The sequence below is a fragment of the Apus apus genome, chromosome 1, assembly GCF_020740795.1.
Source record: "Apus apus isolate bApuApu2 chromosome 1, bApuApu2.pri.cur, whole genome shotgun sequence".
NCBI lineage: Eukaryota > Metazoa > Chordata > Aves > Apodiformes > Apodidae > Apus > Apus apus.
Genome location: NC_067282.1, coordinates 39,292,054 through 39,301,526, shown reverse-complemented (window position 1 = coordinate 39,301,526; position 9,473 = coordinate 39,292,054).

Below are 9,473 nucleotides of genomic sequence, written 5' to 3'. Positions count from 1 at the left end.
GACATTGATTTCTGTAATGTTTAGGAAAGGAGATAATTAGAATATAGAATCACAGAATCACAGAATCAGAGAAAGTTTCTGGTTGAAAGGAGACATTAAGATCACCTAGCAAAATACCCCTGCCATTGGCAGGAACATCCTTCATTAGAACAAGTTGCCCATCCAACCTGATCTTGAGTACTTCTAATGATGAGTCATCCATAACTTATCTGGGCAACCTGTTCTAGTGCCTCACCAACCTCCTCATAAATAAATTCATTCTTATATTAAAACCATTGCCCCTTGTCCTATCACTACAGGCACTTGTAAAAAGTCACCGTCCATCTTTCTTATAAGCCCCTTTAAAGTATTGAGAGGAAGCAAATACCTAGTTAATTGCATGTCTGAAATGAAGGTATATTAGAATATACCTTCTACTAATATAATTAATATACCAGAGGTATATTAGTTTATCTAGCAGGATCATAATTAAACCAAAGCTGATCTCAGAAGATCAAAAATGGTTGCAATCTTTTACCATCTTGAAGCCAGACAAACCACTGTTACCAGAAAAATTAGAAGTCAGTTTTAAAAAATGGGTTGCAGGCTGGTCATGGTCATGACTGACTGAAAAAAGTGGAAGAAATGTAAAGGTTGAAACAAATTTGCTGAAGTAGGCTTTCATAGCTTCCATGTTGAAAAAATAAGCAAACAAAAAAGCAAAAACTGAAAGTGATCAGCTGAAGTCAATAACACCTTATTGTTACTAGCTGCAGACAAAAGCTCCAAATACCTAAGTCCCAACATTTCTGCTCTTAGAATGACACAAATATGAAAAAATTACTTCCATCCACATTTCTCTCTGTCTGGAATATGACACAGAGAAGTATAAAGATTTGTCTGCTGCATCATTAAGAGAAAGGTTTCCAAGGGCCTCTCTATAAACCATAAAGAAGAGAAATGGTGCACAACATGCCCTTGTCAGTTCTTCAGCTTCCTGAGGAAATGGTGATGACTCAGAAATCCCTGTTTCACCAGAGGAAGTTCTTCTTTTGCACTGACACATCTGTAGAGGTAGCAAAACCAACATCAAAAATCTGCTTGCAGTGTGTCACACATCTGACATAACTTGTATTCAAAACGAATGATACAATACAACTATAGATAGCTTTTAGGTTGACCCAACAAAACAAAAGGCTAGGAAGGGTCAAAACCATCTTGTCATGACTATTCTATACTATGCCTGCTCTTCCTGGAGCCTTTATTTCTTCTTTTTTGGGGGGTTTGTGTTGTTGGGATTTTATTTCTTCAACTGGTTTTTGTCACAATATTGAAGACACAAAATATTATGACCAGGTATAGCATTACAAACAAAGTGAGCAGTGTGAGTTAATAACTATGTGAGCTTGTGAATAGTATTCTGGCATTCTGAATATTTGGGTACCTTTCAATGTCTATTTTGAATGCAATTTTAGTGTAGCTAAATCAGGTCATTTTGGAGGTGGAAATATAATTCATATACGCAATCTTAAGTACTTGAAATTAGATGTCTAAATCTCAGGTAGCCACCATAATCTTCCATTGAAGTCAGTGAAGGGAAATGAGAATATACAATTTCTGAGCTCTAAAATTTATGTCTAAATTACTGGGATAATCTTATTTTTCAGGGAATACATTTAGCTGATCAAGCATATTCATCTACTGCCATATAACCAAAACACTTGGAAAACCCGACACACAGGTTATAGGAGAGTTGCACCTTCTGGACCAGCAGCTAGAGGTCAGATATGATAATCAGTGGCAGCTAAATAATGCTGAAAATCAAGAAAAATTGAAAATTGAAGCCCTCATTATAGGGAAAGATGGCTAGAATGCAAAATCCTCCCTCACAATGTGGTTGTCACACACAAAACCTGAGCAAGGAAGAAAGCTTGGGATATTTAATAGCTTTGGGATTTTTGTACAGGTGTAATTATCGGGAAAATAAAACTGAATCAGGTTGCAGAAACTAGAAAACTACAAAAACTGTCTGGACAGATGGGCACAGGTGATTTACCAGAAGCATCTTAACTTCCTTTAAATATTTTTAGAACAGCATTCTCACTAAGGAACATCTGTAAACAATAATCAGTCTAAGTACTGATGTCTCAGTACTGATGTCAGTTTCAGTACTACATGAATGAAAAACATGCCAACAGCATCAGCGGTTAACTGAATTTGCTAAAGTAACTGGGGGAAACCAGTTCTTTTTCTTGTTAAATAAGCATTTTTTAGGTTCTTTTTTTTAACCTTTGAAGACTTTTTAATAGGATTTAGTGATATGCAAAATATGAAATTCTTAAAATAAGACAGCTATGGCTAAACGTATCTGAGATCTGTAGAAATTTTGGGTACCATTTTAAACACCTGAAAGTTTAAAACATTTTGAGAAATTACTTTCAAACATTAAAAAAACCCAGAATATATGACTTCTCTCCTGTAAAATTTTAATAAGACTAAACTTAATTTCATTTTACAATAACAGCATAGTATTTACTAAAAATTTATTAGTAAATGAGTCAATTGTAACTAAAATTCTAATGGACTGTGACCAAGTTTATTAATATTTTGCAGGATAAAATATAGCAGAGTACTGCCTGTGTTCACTGGATTGAAACTAGCACAGTTATCCCCATCCATGCTATAAAGAGACATGGCCAAACTAATCAATTATAAATATTTTTTTAGGATGGTTTAATTAATTTACTCTGAAAGAAAATTTGTGTAATTTGTGTTGCTTTTTTTCTGAAAGTTCCCTAGTGTACAAACCTTTTTAGCTTAGGAAAACCAATATTTGATACAGAATACTTGAGAAGTCTCAGGTACCTACATCCAACTATATAAAGCTATAGAGATATGTATGTATAGATGTGAAGCATAACTATAGACATTTGTTTACTGTTACTATTAAACATTAAACACAAGGTGGCAAACAACTAAACTGCGAAAGTTTTATTTGATTCTATTAAATACAAATAATTCTAAGGAACAGACACAACATTCAAACAAGGACTATTTAGAAATTTCATAGAATCATAGAATCACAGAACCATTCAGGTTGGAAAAGACCCTTGGGATCACCGAGTCCAACCATCATCCCTACTCTACAAATTTCTCCCCTAAACCATATCCACCAACACCACATCCAAACAACCCTTAAACACATCCAGGGATGGTGACTCAACCACCACTCTGGGCAGCCTATTCCAGTGTCTAACCACTCTTTCTGTGAAAAAATTAGTTCCTGCATGAACATTTATTTGCATTGTTTCTAAAATATAGTAAAATAATTACAGCACAACCTGCTGAACAAAATACAATTTCATTTGCATTTTTTGTCAATACGTAGATGTAAAGAAATTGCTTCAGGGTGCACTGTAACACTGACAACTTTTTGCATAGCAAGCAACGTTGAGTAGTTCAATATATGAGAATAGCATTGCTTCTTTATATTAGTAAATAAAAAGGTAAATCTTACAATTTTATTAAAATAAAATGTCTACATTCCTAGGATTCTTTGACTTTTCTATTTTTCCCTTCCACTCTTAACATATCAGATAGATACACAAAAACCTTGCATTCTGAAAAATGAAGCCTTCTTATCAGCTTCACTAGTAGAGAAAGAGGTGTGTTCATCCCACTTTACTCAGCACTTGCCAAGTGACACCTGGAGTGCTGTGTCCAGTCTGGTGCCTACAATTCAAAAGACACAGACAGACTGGAGAAGCTTCAAAGGAAGACCACAAAGTTACTCAAAGGGCTGGAAAACTTGCCCTGTGGGGAAAGTCTGAAGGAGTTAGATCTCTTTTCTCTGAAGAAAAGGCTGTTTCATCTCAATACAAGAAATAAATTTTTCACAGTATGAATAATCAATCACTGGAACAGCCTTCCCAGGGACATAGAGTGTGTGTCACTGGAGGCTTTCAAGATGCAATTGGAAAGGGTGCTAGATAGTCTCATCAAGGCTCTCTTTCCCATGAAAGGTTGGACCAGATGATCTTCTGAGGTCCCTTCCAACTTGGGCAGTTCTATGATTCTATGATTAACAGTGATTGCAAAATACTCCCAATGTTATACATAAAATATAAATTTTGAATTATGCACTAAACTAGTATATTTAATTTAGATACTTAAAATGGGAACTGCAGGGACCAGAGCTATTTTGACTCTTTTTTTTTTTAATCTGTTGTACACATTGTACATTTTATTTGTTGTTCCTTAATGCAATTCAACAAATAGAGTGGATTAAATACCATTTATCTTCCTTTCATTTACTAACACTAAATATGTCTTTGTTGACAGTGTCTAAGTGAAACTGATGCCATTGCCACTAATTGCATTTCTACTTACCTTTAAAATTTCCCTACATCAGTGATATGTGTCTTCTGAAGGTCTCAGATAAAAATAAGCATTTTCTTATGTAATTATATTTATCTTCCATGTCAAATTTAATAAATTCACTATACTTTTTTATTATGCCACTAGAGTCTTTATAATTCATTACAATTTTTTATTTCTGCGGGTTGATACATATTTTAATTACATAAATATATTGGTCTTTTATTTATATTTAAAACTCCATACAATTTGTTTAAATCCAGCATTTATTAATTTTAAATAGCCATTTTAGATCGTTTTTAAATACAAGTTGGAGGTTATTTTCTTTAGACAAACATTGTTTATTCCAGGCTTTATTTTAGTAGAGATTTTTAAGTTAAGTTTATTAGATGGAAACTCTAAGTCTCATCTGTTTCACTTAGAAAAACATTGACCCTGCAGTCTTGGCTTATAAATTTATTACTCTGCCTTTAGCAATTAGTCATTGGTAGTACAGAAGATTTAACACATAATTTTATGACTGAATACTTATAATGCAGGCAAGATTTTTAAATATTTTTTCACAATTCTTAAAAAAATCAGAATTGCTGATATTTATTTTCTGAAAAAATCAGATTTTAGCCAGCTTCAATACACAGATATGTAAGTTTGTAAATATGTATATAAGTATGTACCACACAGAGCATATAGACACAGAAAAATTTCTACTGTTACATTTCTGTTGAGCAGAAGACACATAGAGACATCACAGAGATACAAGATTCCCCAGAATACTGTAGTCAGTATTCTGTACATGTTTAGCCAGCTAACATATCTGGTATTATATGTCAAGCAATGGCAGATAGAGGAAATTTAAAAAAAAATGAAGAAGAAGAACAAGAGCATATGATCTGCATAGCTATACGATGGCTAAAGATTTTAAAAGAAGTAGTACTCAATTCACTTTTAAAGACATGGCTTCTTTTCTTTAAAATGGGACAGTGATTATGATGTCAAGTAGCCTTTTGCTATTGTAGTGATAGGAGCAGTGTCAAACTACTCTAGCACTCACCTCATCTCAGTGAGGTACAGCTTTAACCTTTCAGCACTCACTTCACTGCCATGCCCAAGAAGATCATGGAGCAGACCCTGCTGGGAGACATGTCAAAACTTATGGAAGATAGGGAGGTGTCGTGGTTTTGGGCCCAATGCGACAACAAAGGAACATCCACTTGGCTGCTCATTCCAAACCAGAACAGAAGGTAATTAAAGACAGCCAAGATGGCTTCACCAAGGGAAATCATGTCTTGCTAATCTAGTGGTCTTCTATTATTGAGTGACTACATCAGTGGACAAGGGAAAAGCTACCTAGCTTTCTGTAAGGCCTTTGATACAGTTCCCCACTATAGTCTTGCTGGTAAATGGAGCAGACATAGGTTTGACAAATGAACTCTTAGATGGATAAGGAAGTGGCTGGATGGCTGCATCCAATGAGTTATAGTCAATTGCTCGGTGTCTTCATCAATAACATAGACAGTGGAATTGAATGCACCTGCAACAAATTTGCAGATGAATTCAAGCTCAGTGGTGCAGTTGATTCACATGAGAGAAGGAATGCCATGTAGAGGGACTGTGACAGGCTTGAGGAGTGGGCCCATATGAACATCATGAAGTTCAATAAGGTCAAGTACCAGGTCCTGCATGTGGGTTGGAGCATTCCCCAGTATCAGTACAGGCTGGGGGATGAAGGCATTGAGAATAACCCTGCAGAGAAATACTTAAGGGTACTGGTGGATGAAAAACTGAACATGAGCTGGAAATGTATGCCAGTTGTATCCTGGCCTGCATAAAAAGAAGTGTGACCACCAGGTCAAAGGAGATGGTTCTGCTCCTCTGCTCCACTCTTGTGAAACCCCACCGGGAGTCCTGCATGCAGCTCTGGGGTTCGCAACACAGTAAAGACATGGTGTAGTTAGAGCAGGTCCAAAAAAGGCCCACAAAAAGGAGAGCTGGAGCACCTCTCCTATGGAGATAGGCTTAGAGAGTTGGGATTGTTCAGTCTGGAGAAAAGAAGGCTCTGGGGAGACCTTATTGTGGCCTTTCAGTATATAAAGGGGGCTTATAAGAAAGCTGGAGAGAGACTTTCTATCAAGACCTGAAGTGGCAGGACAAGGGACAATGTTTTTAAACTGAAACCCTAACCTCCTGGCAAAGTGGTTGGACTACATGGTCTTCAAAAGACCCTTACAAACCAAACCATATGATACTATAGTTATACGGAAGTAAGAAGTCTCAGTTGTAGATTGTATAATGTTTCTTAGGTAAGACTTTTCCTGCAAACAAAACTATTTTAACAGAACATCATATTAATTATTGACTAGTAGAACATCTTTTTTTCTGGCCCTGTTCACTGCAAATCAGAACCCTATGCAAAAACTTTATTCATAGTCTATATCCTTGTCAGTATCACTCAACCTTTTGAAATTCCTTATAATTCTTCCTGCTTTAATTAAGGTTCTTTGCTTCTTAATGTCTTGCCTTACCCTCTGTATTTGGTCATCTCATTACCATGACTCCAGTCTCCAACTGAATAGTCTCAACTGCTTGCTATTAAATTTTTAAGACATGTTGTCTCATATCTGAGAGGTACTCTCCAAATACTTCTGAAAAACACTCTTCATTATTCCCTGATCTGCTGTAAAAAGTCTCTACAACAGTTAGGCTACTGGTTTGATGATTACATATGCTGACTTAACACCATTCCTCAAATTCACCTTTCTATGTGAAACAAAGTGATAAAATTTGTCTTGGATTTTGATGAAGAACCTATAAGACTATCAAGCATCCTTTAGTTTGTGGTTTTTACTATAACTAGCCCACTAGTCCCATGTGGGCTAAAGTAATAAGGAAAAATTAATACTAAAGAAAAAAATCACTAACAAAGCCAAGTATAGATTTCATATACTGAATCACAGAATCACAGAATCACTTAGGTTAGAAAAGACCTTTCAGGTTGTTGAGTCCAACCATTAACCCTACTCTGCCAAGTCCAGGACTAAGCTGTATTTCCAAGCACCTCATCTAGAAGGCTTTTAATAATATCCAGTGATGGTGACTCAAACACCTCCCTGGACAGTATGTTCCAGTGTCTGAAAACCCTTTCAGTGAACAAGTTCTTCTTAATGTCTAGTCTAAACCTCCCCTGGCAGAGGTTGAGGCCATTTCCTCTTGTTCTATCACCAGTTACTTGTGAGAAGAGACCAGTGCCTACCTCTTTACACGGTCCTTTCGGATAGTTGTAGAGATCAATGAGGTCTCCCCTCAGCCTTCTTTTCTTCAGACTAAATAGCCCCAGTTCCCTCAGCTGCTCTTCATAAGACTTGTTCTCAAGGCTCTTCACCAGCTTTATTGCCCTTCTTTGGAAATGCTTCAGCACCTCGATGTCCTTCTTTTATTGAGGTGCCCAAAACTGGACACCGTATGCAGGTGTGGCCTCACCAATGCCAAGTACAGAGGGACAATCACCTCCCTAGTACTGCTTGCCATACTATCTCTAATACAAGCCAGGATGCCATTTGCCTTCTTGGCCACCTGGGCACACTGCTGGCTCAATATTCAGTTGCTTACAACCAGAACCCCCAGGTCCCTTTCTGCTGGACAGCTTTCCAGCCACTCTTCCCCAAGCCAGTAGTGTTACATGGGCTGGTTGTGACCCAAATGCAGGACCAAGCTCTTGGCCTTGTTGAATTTCATACAATTGACCTCAGCCCATCAATCTAGTCTGTCCCATTCTCTCTTGTAGAGTGTCATCTGCAAACTTACTGAGGGTGCATTCTATCTCCTCATCCAGATGGTTGATAAAAATGTTAATAAGTAGTGGTCCCAATACTGAGCCCTGAGGAACCCCATTTGTGACTGGCCACCAGCTGGATTGAACTCCATTCACCACCACTCTCTGAGCCAGTGTTTGACCTAGCAGAGAGTACGCCCACCCAAGCCATGAGCAGCCAGTGTTTTCATCAGAATGCTGTGGGAAACAGTGTCAAAGGCCTTACAGAAGTCCAGTTTGGAAACACCCACAGCCTCTCCCTCATCCACCAGGAGGCTCAACTTGTCATAGAAGGAGATCAGGTTCATCAAGCAGGACCTTCCTTTCATAAACCCATGCTGACTAGACCTGATCACCTGGTTGTTCTGCATATGGCATATATATATTTGTGTTTATCTGATTATAATGAAATAGTTGTGATTTTTGAAAGATTATTACTGTACAATTTCAACATTGGGTTGCAGGATATTGCAGTTGCTTGGGATAGGGAACTGATTTCAATTACACAGAATCACAGAATCTTAGGGGTTGGAAGGGACCTCGAAAGATCAGCTAGTCCAACCCCCCTGCCAGAGCAGGGTCACCTAGAGTACATCACACAGGAACGCGTCCAAGTGGGTTTTGAATGTCTCCAGCGAAGGAGACTCCACAACCTCTCTGGGCAGCCTGTTCCAGTGCTCTGTCACTCTCACAGGAAAGAAGTTTTTTCTGATGTTTACGTGAAACCTCCTATGTTCCAGTTTGCACCCATTGCCCCTTGTCCTATCACTGGACATCACTGAAAAAAGCCTGGCTCCATTGTCCTGACACTCCCCCTTGACATATTTATAAACTTTGATGAGGTCGCCGCTCAGTCTCCTCCAAGCTAAAGAGGCCCAGCTCCCTCAGCCTTTCCTCATAAGGGAGATGTTCCACTCCCTTCATCATCTTTGTAGCTCTGCGCTGGACTCTTTCAAGCAGTTCCCTGTCCTTCTTGAACTGAGGGGCCCAGAACTGGACACAATATTCCAGATGCAGCCTCACCAAGGCAGAAGAGAGGGGAAGGAGAACCTCCCCTGGCCTACTAACCACACCCTTTCTAATACACCCCAGAATGCCACTGGCCTTCTTGGCTACAAGGGCACATTGGTGGCTCATGGTCATCCTTCTGTCCACCAGGACCCCCAGGTCCTTTTCTCCTACACTCTCTCCAGCAGGTCAGCCTCCAACCTGTACTGGTACCTGGGGTTGTTATTCCCCAGATGCAAGACTCTACACTTGCCCTTGTTGAATTTCATCCAGTTAGTTTTGACTATCTATCATGCAAAAT